Source organism: Crocuta crocuta, unplaced genomic scaffold, assembly GCF_008692635.1.
Source record: "Crocuta crocuta isolate KB4526 unplaced genomic scaffold, BGI_CrCroc_1.0 scaffold378, whole genome shotgun sequence".
Taxonomy (NCBI): Eukaryota; Metazoa; Chordata; class Mammalia; order Carnivora; family Hyaenidae; genus Crocuta; species Crocuta crocuta.
The window spans coordinates 445,129-468,464 of NW_027528871.1; the positions used below are offsets into that span (position 1 = coordinate 445,129).

A 23,336-nucleotide genomic window follows, 5' to 3' on the forward strand; every position below is an offset into this window, starting at 1 on the left:
TGATTACTTGTAGAAAGTCTTATGCAAGTCATTCTTACTATTCCTTTGTGAAGTCTACTAGTGTTTTACATGGATTACTAATAAATATTCTGAGATACATACTAATAAATATACTGAGATAATACCAATATACAGCAAATGGAAATGTTTGTGAGATAAAAGGATACTTCTTACCATAAAGAACAGTTATTAATTCTTTGGGAGAATTAGCTTCAGTTGTAGTTTCATGTCTTCTGAAACTCAAGTAAATTCTAAGTCAAGATATATTAATTCATCATTTGATCGTCTCCTGCGGAGCGTGTACTAACCCAATGCTGAAAACACACTTGTGCACCAGACATATTCTCCTTTGCTTTGTAAAGCTTACACTGTAGTTTTCTAGATAGTCAAACAAATTATGAAATGTGTTATACATTTTAGGACATGTAAAACGTGGCGTGCTTTGAGTCCATATACTCTGGCCGCTCAATCGATTTTAGAGGTCAGTAAATGCTTAATTATAAGTAACATTTAAGCAGATATTTAAATGTCATATCAGAGTCAACATAAAGGTATGGAAAAACTGTTTAAGATAGTAAGTAAAGCAATACCTGAATCCAGAAAGAACATACCATCTTTTTCCACAAGGAATGTCTGCATGAATACAAATGTGTGACCAGGGTGAACATACGCTGGGAAGTAGGCAGTGAAAATTATGGGACGGAATGATAGCCATAAAATAAATGAAGATCATGTTAATAACAGATGTGATAATTTCAAGGGCTTTTCAGATGTGAAGCCCTTTAACACTAGTAAGTACAGGAATGATAAAAATATTACTCAATAAATATTGACAGTATGTCGCTCTGAGAAGTGTGGGTTCATTGGGGAAAGTCAGTAAAAAATAGCAATTATAGTGGTTGGACAATAGATTTTGGCAATTTGGGCCAAACTAGTGAAATAAAGAATAGATGAAACTCTAGATTATAAGAATATGGAATCTACAAGGATCTTTGTTTATTAGAAGTCGAGGTGATGGAGAAAGTGACATCAATATCGCTCCCAGTTTGTAGCTGAGTGGGGATAAAGGCAAAGAGGGTAGAAGAAGGCACAGCCAGAGAGGCAAGACCACAATCAGGAGACTGTCAGGATTGTCCTCCCTCCCCCTGCCCCCAACTAAGAGGCGGTAAGAAGTGTACAGCAAAGTGAAATTGGAAAAGACTTAGACAGGGGCGCCTGGGTGGCTCAGTTGGTTAAACGTCTGACTTTGGCTCAGGTTATGATCTTGTGGTTCATGAGCTCAAGCCCCACATCAGGCTTTGCACTGATAGCTCAGAGCCTGGAGCTTTCTTCAGATTCTGTATCTCCCTCTGTCTGCTTCTCTCTCACTCTCACTCTGTCTGTCTCTCTCTCAAAAATAAATAAACATTAAAAAAATTTTTTTAAAAAGGAAAAAAAAGAACTGGAAAATATCTATCTGATTACCAAAGAGCTAGTGGCCCTGACTACTCTGTGACCAACGTTGAATTCAGTTTTTGCCTCCTACATTCTTTTCTAAGTATGTTTATATCAGTAAATAGAAGTGCAACATGCATTTAGGAAACTTTAGTAATATAATATAGAAAATAGAAGTCAGTGTTTGCACATTATTTTCTACATGCATATTAGGCAAGTGTGGAAATATTAGTATTATTTTGGCTTATTTATGTATTAACGAAAAGCCTGGTTGTTGGCCTAATGACCTATTTCTGTTAACTGATCAGCTCTGATAACAGTAAAAAGCTGTGGTTCTAGTTTGAATGCTACCAGTCCTCTCAGACCTTTGAAATCCCATTTCAACAATCTTATCTTTTCGTTTAGAATTACAACAAATAATCAACTCATTCCTGAGCATTAGGGAACACTGATTTTCCCTTGAGTAGCAACATTTTTCTTATTTAAAAAAAAATAAAATAAAACCCCTAAGACAGCACTTCAAAATATGCAAAACATGAGATGAAATGAGATTTTGTCATTGTTTACAATGAAGCAGGTGGAAATCCTTAGTCATAGCAGTAATGGATGCAGATAAATGAAGACATAGACATCTGTGATATCAGATTCTCCGAACTGGATTCTACCCTTAGCCAGCCACCCCTCCCCTCAAAATCTAAGGGGGGTGTTTATGAACAGATGATGAAGCATAACAGGATGATAATTTAATTCTGTCTCAGAATTTTACTCCTAAATCCAATATGGAGCATGACTGAGCTGTGATGGTGCATGGAGCCGCCTCGTGTTTCACAGGCAATATTGTTCTCAGGAGGCAGGTTTGCCTTCATCTGTCCTAACCCCATAAGCTTAAAATGTGGATCAAATCCCATCATTGAAAAGGAAACAAATCCTAAATGTATCTGACATCCAAAAATCCTTAGGATAATGTGAGTGTGTACCATATGCATTCAAGTCAACCTCATAAAAAATTCACCTTAGAAAGAGAAAATACTTAAATTAAAACAGAGAAAAATGTACATAATCCCTAGCATTATTAATGCTGAGTGATACAATGGCTGAGAAATAAAATAGGAACCTTTAAGTGTAAGCCAAACCTTATCCTGAGTGACTGACAGATTGGTTGATAAAGATTTTTTTTCTTCTTAAGTAACCCCAATGGGTCTAACAGTTGAGCCCATTGTCCTCAGGGAGTGTGTTCAATACCTAGAATCTGCCTGGGGGTGGTGAGAAACATGGCATGCCAGAGAAATCATATACATTTTGGATACATTTCTTTGTCTGGCTCACTATTTCTCTCTGATTCAGAATCAGTTTTGCTTTTGCTTCCCTCTCCCCCAGTCCTGGAAAGGACTGTGAGAGGAATTAGATGTTATGAACAAATTAATCTTATAGCCTATTTTATCCAAGTCAAGCAGCTTTTTAAAAAGTTACATAGTGCAGGTCCTCCAAAGAAGGCCTCTTTTACAAAGGCAACTTCTTGTCCCCAGGAAGAGACAAGTCTTAACAAAATGTTTCTTCCTTCCCTATACCTGTCGATGCATCCTAAAGCTCTCCATTCCTCAGTCCATCTTAAAATTCTGCTTCATTTACAAATCTACTTCCTCATTTCTAAAGTTGTTTTACTCCAAAACTGTCTTTCATTGTGTCTTTGGTTGTTAAACGTGCCAGAAAATTAATGGAACACAATTTCCTCTTCTCTAAAGAGTCATTTTAATTACTCTCATTTTTTTTTCACCTCTCATTCTTATCTCAAACCACTAACTACACTTTGAGTTCCATCTTCCCCGTGTCACTAAGATTATTATATTTTGATCACCATTAGCTTCCATATTGACAAATCCCAGTGACCCTATTTCTGATACAGTGTAGTCAATCTCCCACCATTATTGATCCAGAATATAGTTCATATGCTCTTGAAATATTTTATTTGCTCTTAAAATCCCCAGATTGTCCCTTCCCTTGCTCTCTTTATCAGTGCTTATTTTATTTCTTTTAAAAAAAATTTGAAACACACACACACACGCACACACACATATATATACACACACAAATACTGACAAGCACATTAATATTACTTTCCTGTGACAGCTGAGCATATATAGAATACAAATATATATAGAATACAAATTACTTTTATCTAAATTAACATGCATTAACAACCAAATTTAATGTATTGTAGAATAGAGGAGTTGAAAATCAGCAGGAAAGGAGCTAAGGTAGAAGCAATCACAATCAGCTCAGGAGACATTGTCTACGTTTGTTTTCTACCTTTATAAAACTAGAGCCTGCTAATAATCTTAAATTGTTAAAGTACTATAGTTTTGCCTGATGCCATTGGTCACAATGCCCAGAGATAATTGTTACTAAGTTAGCTTTAATTTCCCATTTGCAAAGAAACAATGATGTTAATTCAGTTTTCTTCTCGGTTTTTAATTAGGTTGTAAGGATCTAAAATGCTTTGAGTTATCTTCATATCTGAATATCTCATATTCAGATATAAATATAATCTAAACAGAATAATAAAACAGAAAATGTTGATTTAAGACCTTAATCCTACCACTTAGTGCATGCAATAAAAGTTAATGTAAAAAGTTAATATTTATCAATAACATTTGAATGTTTTAAAATTATATTCCTTTTAACTTCCAAAATGAACTCTAAAGCCAAGAGTATAAGAATCTTGAATTTCCTTGCCAGAAGGCCTTTTTCCTCAAAGATTCCTTTTAGACTTACTTTGGTGTTCAGGATGTCCATGTTTAAATGCATTCACTCATTTCCACATGATATAGAGATGGTTTCCCCCATAATGTGTAGACTAAGTTGGTTCAGAGTATTCGGGTATGATGTGTAGTTAGCCAGCTTCTCATTTCCAGTCTCCATATCAAATACTTTATTCACTTGTGGGCAGACATTAAATATAACAGTTGGCTCTCGTGTCTACAGTCCTGCAGAAAATGACCTGCCCTGTCAGGAGTGAGTGGCACAGTCACAGAATGTGGAGAAGGAGGCATGACAGGGTTTGTAACCTCCAAACTAAATTGATGTTTGTATCCAGAAAGGGCTTGTGTCTTCATAGGCACATGGCATTGTGTCACCTCAGAGAGCTACAGGGGATCAGAGAGTTGGGGGAAACTCTGCTTGTGGCCAGAGGTCAGCAGTAAACTTTCATGGCATCCCCATCCTCCCCCAAAATATTTTAGCAATCTAGAGGTGTTGATTCCTTTCTCCAACACAACAGACCCAGGTCTGTGATCCATTTGTTCTTCACGTTTCTCTTTATACAGCTTGGTAGAGAGTATGTTTGGTTGTTTGTTTGTCTTCTTTTGTTTTGTTTTTAATTTCCTCTTGCACATGTATCTCTTCCAACCAGGAAAATCTTTCTTCATCCCCATGACTGATTGCTTGCCCCGCCCTAGCCCAATCTTGTTGTGGATGTTGTCTTCTTCTTATGCCCATTTTTTTTAATTAAAAGGTGAGAAAACCCAATACTTTCACTTTTTAATAGTTTGTACTTCTAGTTTTAGGGGATATGAGAATGTCATCTCCTGCTATTCTTGCTGCCTAGAAAAGGAGTGTAAATAGGCTGACACAAACATAGATATAAAGACAAAGTTTTGTTTTCAGCAGATGATACAGGGAAACAAAGGTCATAGACCAGCCACTCATTAAAATGTGTTATAAGGTTTCATCATTTGAGGAAGGTGTTTTTTTTTTTCCCCCCAGCCTTTTTAATTTTTTTCATCAACTCCAACATGAGTACCAGTGTGGCCAAGGTGANCTCTTGTACTTCTAGTTTTAGGGGATATGAGAACGTCATCTCCTGCTATTCTTGCTGCCTAGAAAAGGAGTGTAAATGGGCTGACACAAACATAGATATAAAGACAAAGTTTTGTTTTCAGCAGATGATACAGGGAAACAAAGGTCATAGACCAGCCACTCATTAAAATGTGTTATAAGGTTTCATCATTTGAGGAAGGTGTTTTTTTTTTTCCCCCCAGCCTTTTTAATTTTTTTCATCAACTCCAACATGAGTACCAGTGTGGCCAAGGTGAGGCAGGGTGGAGCTAATAGATAAGATGCTGGAAGAACAGAACTAAGTGGAAAATTGAGATTCTGTATACTTTGAGGCAAAGTAATTTCTCTTGCCCTACAATGTTGGGCAAAACCTTGAGCCTAGTCCTCTCTTCCCAATGATCTGTCCAGATCAAGATCAGTATGTTTTAATAGTCCAGTCCACAGGTGACTCAGTACTTTCTGAGGATGAAATCTCAGATCCAGAGGCTAGTACATGTAGAGTTTGGATGAATTCAGTAACTGTTTCACCTTCTGAGTTCTACTCATAAATATTGGGAAAAGCAGAGGCTCAACCCTCTTTCCCTTTTTCTTTTCTATCTACGTTCTTTCCATAGGTACTTTCTTATGGGTCACATTATATTTCAATGACTCTCAAATTGATGTCTTAAGTATTCATATGTTTACCATGAGACTTGTATATCCTAACTGCTGCTTGGTAAACTTAAATGAGAAATTTTAATTTTTTCCAGATCTGCTACTTTCCAAATCATCCATTTTGGTCAGTTGTACCCAGTCATACTCACAGTGTGGCAGTTATGACCACTTGCCAGAGCTAAAAATTAAGCCATTTAGAGACATTCCCTTTCCCTCACCATCCCATGGAGTTTTTTTTTTTTTTTTTAATTTCCACTCTACTTAGAAATAGGTCTTCATTCTATACATTTATTTCTACACTTCTCTATCACCTATGTCCCAGACTTTAAGTCACTTATGGATTACTGTAATAGGCACCTCACATAGCTCTTTTTAGTCTATTCTTTACAGTCAATGTACCACTCAGTGAATTAAAAAAAATTAAATATACGTGAGATCAATGTGATATAGAAAGCAACATTTCTCTCTTTTTATTATTAGGGAAAATAGAAAATTGCATCAAATTATGTTGACAAACTGATAAAAGTTTTGATAGACTAACAACCATGAAATTTGGCAATATAAGGGTCATTATAGATCTTGAAAAGAACAATATGAGTGACATGGTATGAGATAGAGTCAGTAAGAAGAGAAAAGAGGTGATAAACTGGGGACAATAACTAAAGTTCTTTCAAAGAGATTTAGATGAAAGAAATAGGAAAATGGGTAAATATCTGGAGAGGAATGTGAAGAAGGATGTTTTTGCATGAGTGCATGTATGTATAAGCATGTGGTTGTGTGTATATATTTCATTATAAAGGATATCCATGTATGCCTGCATGAAGATGGAAAAATCTAGAAAGGGGAGAGACTTGAGATGCAAAAAAGAGAAATGAGTTGCAGAAACTGATATTCAAATTCATGATAGCCAAAGCAGCTAGATCTATAAGGTAAAATTATGGAGAGGGAGAACCTTTGATGAAAATAACCTCAAATTATGGCCGTTCGCTCCTCTTCAAAAATTAGCTTACATGTAAATTATGCATATGCTGAGACACCAAGAATTCCAATAGAAAGAAGGTGTGGGGACGCTAAAACAAAACAAAATATTCAGCAGCCATGAGCTACATAGAAGCCAGAGGATAGGATCCAGACCACATGAAGCTATAAAGAACCTAGTAAATATCTCAGATATTCAACAGAAACACAAAATGGACACCTCTTGTATGAACTATCTCTTAACAATAAGGGGGAAATACAGACATACAAAGTCTGAACAAGGCTTAAAACCCATCTGAACAGAGTTCAATCTGGCTTGTCTGTCTAGTTTTGGAAAATAATCCCAGTAAAGATTTAAAAAAAAATTTTTAAACCCCTTTTAATGTTTATTCATTTTTTGAGAGAGAGACGGAGACAGCAAAAGTGGGGGAGAGGCAGAGAGAGAGGGAGACACAGAATCAGAACCAGGCTTCAAATTCTGAGCTGTCAGCACAGAGTCAGATGTGGGGCTTGAACACACAGACCACAAGATCGTGACCTGAACCAAACTTGGATGCTTAACCAACTGAGCCACCCAGGAAACCCAAGATTTTTTTTTTTAGTGTGATGTTTGACATACTGATTCTAAAAGGTAAAAGTTAATCTTAAATATGAACAAATTTGTAGAATTTACATGACCAGACTTGCTAACAAATAATGAAGCTATAATAACTAAAACAATGTAGTTATGGATGCAAGGATAGACAAATAAACCAATGGAACAGAGAAATTTGAAAATATGATCACCTAACTTACAATAATTACCATTTCATTTCAGTTGGGAACATATAATCTTTTCAATAACTTGCACTGGATATATTGGCTATCCTTGACTGAAAACTATAAACCTTTATTTTTTAACTTCCTGCACACAAAAACTAATTTCAGATGTTTGGTAAAACCAAAGCTGATATGTAAGGCAATAAGGCTTATGGAAATAAATGTAAAGGATATCTTTATAAACTTGTGGTAACTTGGAATAAAATTTTCTTAAATAGAATCTAAAAAGTATTACCTATGAAAGGTAAAATTAACCAAATGGATTACAGCCAAGAACTTCTGTTCATAAAAATATGCAATTAAGAGAATGAAAACAAGCCATGAATATTATTATCCCTTTCTGAAAAATACTTGCGTTTTTTTCTAATACATATATCTGATGCTGTGTAGAATATATTTAAAACACCATAATGTACCTGAAAAAAAGACAAAGGTAATAAAATGAGAAAGAAAAAGGCATTCACAAAAATACGATTTCAATGATCAATAAACATAAACACTTATCTTCAGCATAACTTTTCTTTAGCAAAATACAAATTAGAACCAACATGAGATACACTACACAATACCAGAATAATTAAAATTCAAAGGACAGAAAATTCCAACTTTTGATGAGAGTGTGGAAAACGTTGAAGTGAATGTTGAATAGCTGTGCTTTTAGACAATGCTGGCAAGATTGTAAATTAGTGCAATCATACCAGACACCAGTTTAGCATTAAATATTCTCATGACCTGTGACCCTGGATTTTTCATAAGGGAACACGTAACAGATATGAGTGAAGCACCTAAGCCCACCAAAAGACATATTCACATTTCTTTGAAGTTTTATATACAGTGCTACAAAACTAAACCTGATCCCAAAGAATGGAGAAATAAATGTTTCTGTATTTATACAATTGAATACAACATAGCAAAAAGTAGAAAAATAGCTACACAGAAAACAGAGATACAAAGTGGAATGAAAAAATGTAAGAAATTCCAGATCAGTCAAAACTAATCTCTGCTGATAGAAATTAAAATAGTCGTTATCAGAAACAAGAGGATTCCCCTGTATTTACAGGGGAAGGTGGGGAGAAGTAAGAGGAAAACAAACTACAAGAGACGTTTTTTTTAAAGTTTATTTATTTATTTTGAGGGAGAGTTTGCACATGAGCACGTGCATGGGGGAGGGACAGAGAGAGAGAGGGAGGGAGAGAAGGCTAAGTAGGCTCCTCGCCTGCCCAACACAGAACACAGTGCAAGCTCTATCCCATGACCCTGAGATCATGACTTGAGTTGAAATGAAGAGTTGTTTGCTCAGCTAAGTAAGCCACCCAGGTGCCCCTCAAGCCCTAAGAGATTCTTAATGACAGAGAATAAACAGGATTGATGAAGGAGAAAGGTGGAAGATGGGCTTTTTGGGTGATGGGTACTAAGAAGGGCACTTGTGATGAGCATTGGGTGTTGTATGTAAGTGATAAATTACTGAATTCTATTCCTGAAACTAATATTGCACTGTATGTTAGCTAAAATTTCAATTAAAAAAACAGGTAAAAAAAAATAGCCATTATCTTCACCAGGAGCATTGCTGGTGCCATTAAGAGACCATCAGATAGGATTCTGAACTGCTAGACTATTCTGCCATTTGATGAAAGGTGTCAGGGGAATTACATGAAGATATATGAAACCGTACACTGAAGATTTGAATACTCTTTATGTAAATGCCACATATGAACTGAGAAACAAAAAAACGTGAAAATTTTATACTTCCCTTGGATTAGACTATGACCATTATGACCGTTATTCATATTAAATGTAGCTAAGCAGTATATTTCTTCTTTCATCGTATGCAAACATGCCACTAAACCCTGAGTCCCATGGGAACAAAAGGTTTGTCTGCTTTGTTCCTTGATGAATTTCACTTATTTAGCAGTAAGATTTAACAGAGGCTATAAAATGAGTGTTTTCATGACTCAGTCTTTTGGGACAATAACTCTTTTAGACCACCATTTCACTCTATATAGTGTAAATATGAATAACTTTGGAGATATTTAAAAACCACATTATTTCAAGGGTTCAAATTTATCCATTCATTAAGTCTGGGAATTTGAGAACATTCCAAAATCCAAGTAGTCACCTCAATTCTGAAGATTAAGTAACTTTTGTATTATCTGCCCACTGATAAGCTATCCTTCAATATTAAAATTCATATCTTTTCACAAATTTTGTCTATATAGTAAAATTGAATATGTTTGCATGAACTTTGCACATCGATTATTGTCCACTTTATTCTTATGAAATGTATAATAATTTGAATCAAAATTAAGGCTCACAATATTCAAAGTTGGGATATAAAAGATGGAGAATGAAGGCAAGAGGGAATTCCCAACCCTTCTCCCATCTAACAGTCCCCAGAAAGCATCGATAGATTTATAAAAATGACTACAGATAAGTCCACACTGTCTTTTTTATATCCCTATTGTCCTTCATTGTGAACTTTGAAATGCCCACCAGTGTGACTGGTCCCCATTTACTTATCCCAATAATGAGCTACAGAAATAATATATAATAGGAATGTACAAATCTTTGGGTGGGTGGGGCCAAATTGTACCTTTTAAGTGGAAAAGGACTCAATTAGTAATTTTCCCTTTGAGCTGCACAGATGTTACTGTTCCTTGCCAAAGCAGAAGGATTTCATTTTCTCCAATAACATTTCAGGACTGGATGCAACATTATTTAGCAAACTAGGCAAATATCAAGTGATTTCCAGTAAATTCATTTTTAACTCAAAAATTTGTGCGTATACACTTTGCACTGGTAGATTTGTCTCTGATCTGTTCTCATATGAGTGTTATTTTAATTTTTATTTGAATACATTTTTCCCCATCTCTTAATTTTAGACTTAAAGGATACTGACCCTGAAACTTTAATTTTTCATCTTTGTTACCTTCATCTGAGGTATCCTTACCTGCAATATCCAATGGACATCTTTTATCTAGAATAACAGGTGTATTGTATGCTCCTATACTCTTCAGTGGTATTTAAGGTAAAGGTCACATAAGCCTTTTCAGTGTCATTTGATAAGTATTTGAGGGTGGACAAATTGCATGCTGTACTTGGAATTGATCTGTCCTGTCTCTTAGATTTCCATACTTAATCATCTCACCTCACTACAGGTCACCAGTATCCCTTACATAATGCTGGTATTTATCATGTTACTAAATCTATAATTAAGGTCTTTAGTATTTCCTTGACTCTAATTCTCTCTGATTCAATCTGTCTGGTAGAAGGGATATATTTAACTACTCAAGTCCTAAACTTTATGCCTTTCCCTCAGTGCTACTTTGTGTGCCTCGAGAGGAATGTGACCCTTGCTCATGTTTCCTTGTAGAGTTTGAGGGGCCTTAAGAATTTTATCTCCCAGACATGTTCAATTAGTGTCACAAGTGTAACAACCACTACTGCAAAATGTTGCAAAATGTCATCAAAATCCTTTCCAGGTTCCACTCTGGTTCTTATCTGTGCTCCTGTCTCAGACTCAGGCAATAGCCAGACCCATTCTCATAATTAAAAATGTTTTTAGTTTCTTTCTACAATGGTTAGTTCTCGCAGAATTCCTTTTATTGTAATATTTATTGCTAACTTACCATATTATTTAAAATTTGAACTTTATTTTTTTAAATAGTTGTAAATAGCTTTGTTTGGGCTTAGACACTCAACACTGCAAGATAGTATCCCGTTTTTAGTAAATGTTTCTTACATTCTTTGTGACTTCCTATTTTCCATTGTTCTTCTGTGGCACAGGGGAAAAAAAAGAACTAGACAGAAAGGGAAAAAAGGATAGAGGAAAAGAAAAGAACAAAAGACACAGTCGGAACAGAAAGCTATACATGCTGCCAGAGCACAGCCACTGACTGACATTTGATGGTTGTGACATATGTGAGATTGTGGGCTCTGACTGCATGGGATTTAAAAAGATTTTAAGAAATAATAGGTAGACAGACTCTAGGAGTCATGTGCTTCCAATTTACATATGTTAGATAGTGAATGAATAAAATTTTGTTTCAACCTTTGCTACCATCCAAGTTCAATATTTGTCTGACCCTTTATAATGTATGGATTTCAAAAAGTGAAAATAAACACAACTATTTAACATAGACCAGTTATCAAGTTTTTAGTGCTTTAATATCAAAATTAGCTTATTTTATTAAGAGAAATCAATTGCTGAGACATTTGGAAGGAATAAAACACAAGTCAATAAATCAGTGTCTGCATATAGATATGACTTCAGTTGGAAGATATGTTGCCTATTTAAAGTGCATGCTGAGCAATTACCCCATTAATTTGATGAATATAGACAGTAATTTGTGATGATTTAAGCCTCAAAGTGCTATTTTTCTCTCAGATTCATAGGGTTTGTTTTATTTTAATTATTTGGGTCATTGCCTTAATTTCCCATTTAACATTACTTGTAAAAAGGTGTTCCTATTTCTAAAATGTGGCCTTTTTTAATGAAGTTCCTTCTACTACTGACTTTAACCTTTAAGCTTACCACGTTATGCCACTATATGTAAATAGTCACCCTTAATAATGACATTTGGCACAACTCCGGAAAGAAAAGTATCAGGAAAGCAGTGAGTTTAGGGTTTTTTTCCTCTTTGATTTTAAATGTGTATTGCACTGTACCATCATTTCTCCTGCAACTGAGACAATTATGCTTACATATTTTTCTTTTAATTTCTACTTTCCCACCTCCCTCCTCCTTCCTGTAATATGAAAAATGCAGTGTAAAAAAGACTCAATTATATAACAAATTTTGGACTTCTACTTGCTCACTTCTTAAGATTTCCTGAGCAGTGTTTTAATATACACATTAGTTTATAAATTGCTGTTAACACTTATTTCTTCATTAAGTGTGTTTTAAAAATGACATTGTGTTTCTTCTAATAAAACAAAACCTATGTATATGTATTGACAAAATTTAAAAAAATAATTTAATAAAATGTGAGGTTTGGAGTCAAATTAATAGTCATTAAAAAAGAAAACTTTGTTGTAAATCGACACTTGTAAGCCATCATTCTTTAATCCTATTCAGTTTAAAATTTTCATCTTAGATTTTCTTATTGCTTCCACTCTTTGCCTTTCTGATTGATTGATATTCATGCATTGAGAACAAGAGTAATGAATTAATTTTTATGTTTAATTCTGATATAATTACCAAGGATAAATTGACAGAAAGAATTAGGATATCAAGCATATTAAGCTGAATTTTAGTTTTAATTTAGCTAAATTTGGATTTTCTATCTTTATTATGAGATAGAACAGCAGGAATATTTTCTTCAGGGTCATTAAACAAGATTTTGCAATATCTCAGGTGATGGTTATACTTCAGGGGTCCTAGTTGACCACTTTGTTCTATTTTTATGAAAGACTCCTTATTTTCTGGGAGGAAATTTACTCTGAGAAAAATAAAACTAAATAAACTTATATTTGATGTAGTTACACAGATTATGCATCCTCAAATCCTTGAACTCATCCCCAAATACCTTTTCCTCTTATCTACTTACCCATTATTCCATGGTGAAACCCTAGCTTGATAGTATCAGTTGTAACACTTCCATGGTATCCAAGTGTCCCACATCCTAGCCTGCATGCATGACTTTTTAGTACATTTCCTCTGGTCTAGTATTTCAACTCCAGAGGTTTTTGGATAAAAATGATGCCAAACTCAAACAAACAAAACTGCTAAAATTCTTAGCTTCCTTGCCTCTTGACTGAATGATGAATCATTTGTTGTCCTGCGGAAGGCAAGGTGCTCCTGTGTACTGGATTCAATGCATGTTTGATTATTTGATCACATTATATATGCAATTATTCCTGTCCTGTTCAAATCTCCATGATTGTTTCATCTTTAGTAAATCAGTCTTGTCATGGTACAAGCCAGTGCTTGAAAAAACAAGAGAAGAAGAAAAAGCAAATCCCTGTCCATTAATGATGAATGGATAAAGAAGATGTGGAATACATACACAATTGAATATTACTCATCCATTGAAAAAAGAATGAGCTCTTGCCATTTGCGACAACACAGATGGATCTGAAGATATTATGCTAAGTGAATTAAGTCTGAGAAAGATGAATACCATGATTTCCCTTATATGCAAAATATAAAAAGCAAAACAAATGACAACAGAAAAGAGAAGAACTCTCATGGAGAACAAACTAGACTAGAGATTGCCAGAGGGGAGGGGGATGGGGGGAATAGAAGAAATAGGTGAAGGAGATTAAGAGGCACACATTTTCAGTTACGAAATACCTCTTGGAGGTGAAAAGTACACATGTACATACCCATAAACACACACAAAAGGGGAAAAAATGAAATCTCTTAGAACTCTCCATCTCCTTCAACTATTGACTCATTGTTCATTTTTACAGCTATATTCTTACTCTTTTGAATGACTCTGAACAGGCCTTGGACTCCATCATTTCTCTGAAGCAGCAATTAACCTCTAAATGTTGAATCCAATGGTCATTTCTCAGAAGTCATCCTGGCTTGTGGATTTGACACAATTGATTCCCCCAATTAGAAGAACACAACAATTTATAATAAAATCGCTTCTGCCTAAAGTCCCCTATTAGCACAAGATATTCCTGCCCATTTGCCCTGTTATTATAGCACAAGATTCTTTTTCCTATATTCCCTTTTTGTCTTCTTATGGTGTGAGATATCCCTGTCTAATTTTCTATGGGATTAAATACCTGTGCCCGAAAGTGTCCCTGTGTCAACAGAGAGTAAATAAGAACCATTTAACTATAATGTAGTATAATCTTGTAAAGAGATTCTTCAAAAATTCTAGTCCAAGATTGCCATGTGTTTATTGGCCATTTGTTATCCATGAATATATAGGCTAAAAACATTTCTCAGTTTTATTCTGCATTTAGTTTCATGTCAGATGACTATGTTCTGGTCAGTATTACCTAGGAAAAAGTATATTTAGTTCTTCAGGCCTAGACATAATGATTCCTACATGCTTTTCTATATTCGCTATTGCCTGCTGTGGTGGCTACCCAGACCATGTGTTTGAGATGATAGCATCACACATCTTCCTTATCTATCATGTATCTATCTATCTATCGATCGATCGATCGATCGATCGATCTATCTATGGGTGCTTGGACTGCTTCCATGTCTTGGCTATACTGTAAATAATGCTGCAGTAAACATATGGGTATGTATATCTTTTCAAATTGGTGTGTTCATTTTCTTTAAGTAAATACCCAGTAGTGGAATTATTGGATCATATGGTATTCCCATTTTTAATTTTTTGGAGAACTTCCAGTACTGCTTTCCACAGTGGCTATACCAATTTACATTCTCACTAATAGTCCATAAAGGTTCCTTTTTCTCCAGATCCTTGCCAACACTTGTTATTTTTTTGTCTTTTTGATTCTAGCATTCTGACAGGAATAAAGTGATATCGTGTTTTGGTTTATATTTGCATGTTCCTCATGATTTGGGATATTGAGCATGTTTTCATGACTCTATTGTCCATCTGTATGTCTTCTTTGGAAAAACGGTCTATTCAGGTCTTATGCTTAATTTTTAATTGGATTCTTTACAGTATGCAAATTATGGAAGCAGCCCAATTACTCGCTGATAGATGAATGGATAAAGTAGATATGGTGTATATACACAATGGAATATTATTACTCAGCTACAACAAAGGATGGAATGAAATCTTGCCATGTGCAACAACATCGGTGGATTTAAAGGGTATTAAGCTATGTGAAATATTTCAGATAAAGACAAGTACCATATGATTTCAATTATGTGGAATCCAAAGTAAAACAAAAAGAAGAATCAGACCTATAAATACAGCAAACAAACTGATAATTGCCAGAGGGGAGGGGAATGGTGGAGGAGCAAAATGGGCAAAATGGGTGAAGGAGATTGAGAGATACAGTTAGGAAATGAGTAAGTCATAGGAATACAATGTGCAGAAATATAAGGAATATACTCAATGACATTGCAATAGCACTGCATAGTGGCAGATGGCAGCTACACTTGTGATGAACATGGCATGATGTGTAGAGTCATTGAATCATTATGTTGTGTACCTGCAACTAACATAGCACAACATATAGTTGTGTGTCAACTATACTCAAATTTAAAAACAAAAAATAAAGATGACAACACAAAATGACAGTAGGTAAGAACACAGTGCCATTTCTTGGAGAATCATACAAGTACTGAACTGTGATTTAATAAATAATCTGTTGTTAAGACACAGATTTGGAGGTTAACTCAATATCTATATATTAGAGGCGCCTATCTAACTGCCGTCTGAAATTCCCTTCTTGGAATTCTAATTAGTATCACAAATTGAAACAACCAAAAACCAATTCTTTGTTTTTAGTTTTGTTCTAAAAAAATATGTTGTTCCCACAGTGTTCCCTCATTTTTTTCAATGCAGTTTCAGCCAAAAACCTTCAGTGAGTTTGCCTCCTCTGTGCTCTCATCCTATACATAGCATAATTAAATTATTTTGGCTAAAACATTAATATTTATAATCTCTATCCAAACACTTTTCCTTCCCTTTGTCATTACCCTAACCATATTACTTCTTACCTAGTACTTCTTACCTAGACTTCTAACTGATCTATTTGTTTTGAATACACCATACTTCTGACCAAATCCCTATAGTGAGTTTTCATCTCTTTTAAACTGGCATCCATACCATAGCCTAAAAGTCTGTACCTGAAATTGCCCTGATCTCCTAAGGCAACATCTGCAGGAGTCTTGGGAAAAGATTTTAGGGACCTAAGAATCAGGTACAGCTTGGGAGGGATGGATAGAAGCAGCCAGCAAGATTTTGTATGAATGTGTTTCACCTTGCTTTTGAATGGGCAGTTTCTACAGACATATAATAAGTAATATGGAAGATACTAGTGCAAGGTCGCAACCCTATTTCTAACATGTTTGTGGCATTCTGTGTATTGTCCATGGTCTCCAAGGCCAAATTTAATTACAGCAGAGGCCACAAAAATATCAATTATCATCATGAAGCAGGGATATTTTAGAGATCTCTAACTGGGAAGAAAAATACTGTAAATCTTTACATGTGATGCTACAGTTATAAAAACATTGAAATCAGAAACGTGATACATTTTATGAAGATTATTTTGTCAGCTGGTCAGTGAGATAAATTGAAAGATTCAAGGCTAATGATGTGAAAAGACTTAGCAGTCTCCTCTAGGAATCCAGCTAAGAAATAATGAGGATTTGAATCTCTGTAGAGCAATGATGTTATAGAGGAGGTGACTGATATGAAAATTATTAGAGAAGAAAACTTACTAGAATTTTGTGATTTGGGGGAAGATTAGACATTGGACAAAAAGAAGGAAGGGACTACAATAAGAAATAATACCAGCTTTTGGAAATTTGGTGGCTGGAGCAACCATTATCTGATGTGGGGTCTGTGAGAGGTAGAAAGCATTTTATCACATATATTTCCAAGGATCATTCTAACTTAGATTGCAAACATCAGCTTGGAAATTTAACTGCTACTCATAATCTAAATTTCAGTAGGGGCAAATGAAAGTTGGTAATATATATGGTCTGAAAAACATTTTATCCATTACAACTCATTTTTCTTATTGTTCTGACCACATGAGTGAACAGCTTAACATACCACACACAAAAAAGGAAAATAAAAACAATATTGAGAGAAATACAAGGCCTATGATTTGTGTAGCAGTTGGATAGTTGTTTTGCCTATAGCTTTTAAAGTAAATATCTAATACCTTTTCATCTTAAGTTAAGCACAATTGCTAGATATAATTGTCCATAATAACTAATTTGGGACATGCACACGCACAAATACATGCATTCACACACACACACACACACACACACACACACAAGCTTATATTTCAGCCTTTCACTCAAAAATCACTGATGGGAGTTGTAATTCAGGCCACTGTCATACAGCTGAAAAAAGATGTGAAATACAGGTGCTCTAAAATGCAAGATACCATCATGGGAGAAAAATGAAACGAACATTCTAATTTTGTAAGATCAAGACAAAACTCAGTAAACTTTTCTTTCTCAAGTGTATTAATAATTAGTATCTTCATTTACCAGTTAGTTCCTATTTACTTCTCACAACTAACTATATGTTCTCATTGCTTTACCAGGCTATCTAATCATCTTATTTAAAAAATAATATTAATAGAAAATCAATTTAATTCTCTTGTGGAATATGTCTGCTAGAAGAATCTGAATTAAAAGCAAAATAGACCCAATACAGCAGAACCATGATGCCACATTCTGTGTCTTGATAGTGGAAGGGAGATGGTAATAAAAGACTACAACTATTACTACTAATACCATTAATGAGTGTAAGTATGAATTGCCTAGATGCCAAGTGCTCTTCTAAATGACTCATGCTTATTATATGGCAATCCCCAGAATATTCTTAGGAGGCAGTTGTTTGTTTTGTTTTATTTTTACATGAAATGGATTTTTAAATTAAGTTTCTCAAGGATAGACAGCTGGTCAGTGATGGGACTCAGTTTTAAAACCAATGATAATATTTTTCATTTGTGATATTTTTAATATTTTGTTGATAGTAATCATTTCTGACTTTGGTCTTTATGATATTTAATACCAATGATTTTAAGATTTACTTACAAAATATGCCTCAAAGAGTTCATACTGCTATTTAATTGTTCCTTCAAGCAGTTAGATCAAGTGGGAATACTACTTCTTATAATAGTAGCTGACATAGTTTTGATCTCTTATGTGCTTTGTTTCATCTAAAGTAGTGATACCCAAGCTTACCCCTAGACATTCTGGCAAGATTTCTGTGGAGTGATGCTTAGGGACTGACGTGTGTGTGTGTGTGTGTGTGTGTGATGTAAATGGTAAAGGTATTTAAAAAACAATGTCCAGATAGTTCATTATATAATTAGTAACATATGTATATACATAGAATAATATATATATACATAGTCAATAATATAGTTTAATTATATAGTTAAATAGTTAAATATCCAGATATAAATGCAGTCAGAATAGGAAACCACTAATTTAGAGATTTAATTTGAATATTTGTTACAGAGCTTATGTTCTCTTAGTAGAATGAAGAAAATTTAAAAAGTAAGGTATAATACAAACATCTGAGAGTGGCTCTGATGTTTTGTATATTAAGAAACTTACATTTGTAAGTAACTCCCATATATCTTCCCAAAGTGGTTGCATATTTTCTCAATTTCACCAGCAATGAATGAGGAAAAAATTATTCCATATCTTTGCCATATCCTAAGTAGGTAGTCATTTATTTTTTTTAATTTTGTAAAGTTTATTTATTTATTTTGATAGAGACAGGTAGAGCATGTGTGAGCAGGGGAAGGACAGAGCGACAGGAAGAGACAGAATCCCTAAGCGGCTCCACTCTGTCAGTGCAGAGCCCAACATGGGGCTCATGAAATATGAGATCTCATGAAATATGAGATCATGACCTGAGCCAAAATCTAAAGTCCAATGCTTAACCAACTGAGCCACCCAGGTGCCCTAGTCTTTTAAATATTATATGTCTTGTTGGGTGTAGTGGTAACTTAGTGCAGTTTAATTGGCATTTTCTTGATGATTAGTGGTAATGATCATACTTTTATCTGCTCGTATGATACTTCTATACATTTCGTGAAGTATGTCTTCAAAACATATTTTAACCGAGTTGTTTGTCTACTTATTATTGAGTCATAGTGTTTCACATATCTTCTATATACAAATTATCTGACATCTCCAAGTACTTTGATTATACTCGTCATAGCAAATGACTTTAGTGTAATAAATATGACATATTCCTCGAGAACAAAGACATATTCAGAGCATTACAAAAGATCCAGATATCCTAAGTTCAAGGTTTCTGTCTTATAATGCAACTCAGTGCAGATGCTGGTGTCATCTCACTCTCCTTACCTATAGAAATCTGTGCTTTGCAGGTTGGTGAGAAATGCTGGTACTCCAGCTATTTCTATTCCCATTAGTAAACTGTACTTTGACTCAAGAAGCTCCTGCCAGCCACCAGCATCTGTGAAACCATGCCAGCCTAACTTGTTAGCTTGTAAGTAGTTTAAAATCTCAGAATTTTTACAGTTCTTGACAGTGACTTCAGTTACTAGAGAGATATTTGCAATTTATTTAGATTTCTCCATCAAACCTCTCTCCTGGCCTTAGAAAGATTCCCAAAGAAATTTGAGGGGGGGAAGTCACATCTCTCAGTCTTGGTTTTTAGAAGACTCTGGCACTAATGGAAGAGATCTGATGCTACACTGTAATCCCATTCTTATGTGGTTGTGTCCGAAAATTGGGGGGAAAGCCATCCTAATGATAAGAATGTTAGTGTGGATTTTGCTACTCACCTTCCTTGGTATAGAATATGACCCGAAGTAAAATATGCACTGTGTTATAGATAGTAATTGTTTGATGTATGGTCATGAACTTGTTGACTTGGAGCTCTGTGACAGTTTTATGTCAATAGTAACATAGATATTGAGAGCATATTTAATGTTTTATCTGAATGTATGCCAAGTTAGCCCACTGTAAAAGAGAACCTTCATCATCAGGAATACCAAATATGCCATTATGTGGTTGGCACCTTGTTTTCTCAGCCCTACTGTACTTGTTCATTAAGTCATAACTAGCCATGATATCTATCAGCTTTTCTGAGCTGATCCACTTATATGCCACTTCTCCACGAGAGAATAAGCTGGCTAACTAGTGGCGAGCTGGTTACATTAAGTCTCTTCCAAAATTGACAGAACAGTAATTTGTTCTTGGAAAAGTGAATTAAACATAATAATAAACAAATTAATCTCACTTTTCTTGGTTCTGATGCTTCTGTTTACTTTTTTATAACTGGATTTAGTGACTATCCTATTCATTGTCTGCTCCCTCACACAACATCACTTTTGACAAATCAATTCTTTTATAGCAAAAGAGGTAAGGAACACCTCATGACAGTTAGTAGTCTTAGTATATACATTTCATCTAGAAAGAGTTGTATTAGAATATTGAAATGTCAGTGAAGAGCCAAAAATTAAGTCCTCCATTAAGAGAAACCTCGGGCTGCACGTAGCCCCAGTCCCAGTCCCAGGAAAAGCCTCAGACTGTTCAAGGCTAAAGCCATCCTCAGACCGCCCTCAGTTCAGCTAATCAAAAAGAAAAAAAATAGGAACATTCCTATAGTCTGAGTCAAGGCTGGAAACTGCAGATACAAACTAGCTCCTTCCGCTTCTGTACCATTGCTTAAGGCTTGAGTTTCAGCCTCCCCGGAACTATCAGGCAGCTGCACACTGCCCAAGGCCGAAGAAACTGGCCACCACATCACTCCACCACACTACCTTGGCAACACCTAATCAGGAAAGGCCAGCAGCCACCCTCCGCCTTACAAGGAAGGGCCTAAGGAGAGAGAAGTTAACCTGTTAGTCGCCGAACAAGACTCTAGACTCGCTCTATGATTGGCTAAATTCAAAGGTATCCTAAATGTTGTAATTGGATCCGCCAAAAATCTGATAGCGGGAACCAATCAAATATGATATATGTTCATATTTAAATATTAACCAATGACAAACCTGTAACCATAGAGATCTCCTGTCCCTCCCCACGACTTGTTTACTCCTGTCTATAAAAAGGCTGCAAAGGCTTTGTTCAGGGCCTCTCAGCGTCACCGGCAACGAGTGCGCGGAGGTCCGGGTTCGAACCTGCAAATAAACAACCCTTGCCGATTGGCTTTGACTCTGGTCTCTGGTGGTCTGTTTTTGGGGGTCTCTCGAACTCTGGGCGTTTCATCAGTTATGCTGCCAACCAGGAAATAGTATTTACATGCTCAGGCACTAATCTATAAAAGAGGACTGTGCACCTAGAACTTGTGACTAAAATACAGTGCTTGTTTTGGTCTCAGAACACAGATGTAAGAACTAAGAGGTGTTAGCAGAATGCTCTTTCCCTACTATTTCTAATTATAGTCTCAACTATCTTTCTTAATTGTCTCAATTTTACCCTCTTATGATGTAGAAATATTATTTCCTCTGAGGTTAATAGTGCTTCCACTATGAAACACAACAATGGTTCCACCACCCTAGACAGTGAGATTACCTCCTTCCTATTTTGATTTTTTCATGTCATCTGGCCATTTGGAGTTCCTGATGCCGCTGAAACATAACCAGTGGCTGTGGTGATTAATCTTGATTTTCATGAAACAGTAAGAATGCTCTAGGGTAAAGGATGCATGTCTGGAAGACAGAAGATTCTCCTGGGCACCCACAGGTAGCCCTAGTGATTGATAGATTTTGTGCCTGTCCTTTTGAGGAAAAGGGTAATTATCTATTCATTGTACAGGGATACTTGTACCATACAAAATGGAAGCATGTTTTTGGTTATTATTGTTTCTGTACCTTAATGTGTGTAGAAGGGTGTTTGAAAGCATAGCATCCAAAGGGACAAGCTGAGTGTGCAGGATGCTTTCTTTTGTAGGAAAAGCTACCCTTGCCCCTCTGATATCTTGCTGTGTAGGAAGACCTGGAAACATAGAAACAACATTTCCCAGACTCCCTTGACTGAAAGATTCCAAATCAAAAGCATATATGTAAGGTTCGGAAATTGGAAGAAAAGCAAAAGCTATTGTTCTACACGGGCAGACATAGTTAAGTGGGAAAATGGAAGAAACTATGTTTACAGTGGCTTCCTGGACATCTTCACTGAATCACTTAAGTGATGCAGGCAGTCAGGTCACTGAACGTAACTTCCCATGACTTCTACACTTTCAGATTGTCCTCGTTTACTTATGAGATCTCGTTACGTATGAGATCTCTTCCCAGTTCCTTTGCAATAGTTTTGAAAGCAACAGATTTCCCCTGTAAATCCCATTTTAATAAAATACCTGGCATCTTTTCTATTCTTATAACAAAATCTTGATTTATATATCAGTTGTATCTGTTTTGGAAATCAATAGTTTATATATAAACTCTAAATTGCAATATTTTGCTGAGTAGCATGTTGAACTCCATGCACAGATACATTAATTGTACTCTTTATGTCAGAGATTTTCAAATTCTTAAGTAGACCAGCATCATCTGTAATACTCATTTGAACAGATTTCTGTATCTCCCTCTCAGATTCGGTTCCCATAGATTTAGGATGGAGTGCACGAATTTGGATTTCTCACAAATTCCCAGGTAACGTCAATGCTGCTATTTCATGGACCATATTTAAGAAGCACTGTTCTCGCTATATTTTAATCCTCCATTGGCTTCTCTTCCTTCTCAAATAAGTACTTAATGGACTGTTTTACAATTATTTAAGGGATCTTATATTTTCTTTTTCTTTTCTAATTCAGACTTAACTAGTTGTTACCAATTCCTCAAGGTCTCCTTCCTCCGCTAGCTCACTTACCCGACCCTAACAGTCTCTGATTTAAATCTTTGCATTATCAACTAGTTATTTTAATGAAATATATCTGTGGGAATTCATAACCATGAAACTCTTGTGTTAAAGTGATCTATAATGAAATAAGCATAGTGTACAAAACAAGAATCTCAATTTGGAGGTGATGTGTATGTGTACTTCTGTGTGGGTA

General features: G+C 35.4%; 1 pseudogene; it reads right to left on the reverse strand.

Annotated features, from left to right (window-relative positions):
• Window positions 1-4,239: 4,239 nt before the first annotated feature.
• The window catches only part of LOC144225299 (protein downstream neighbor of Son-like), a 40,458-nt pseudogene continuing 21,361 nt past the window's right edge, over window positions 4,240-23,336 (reverse strand).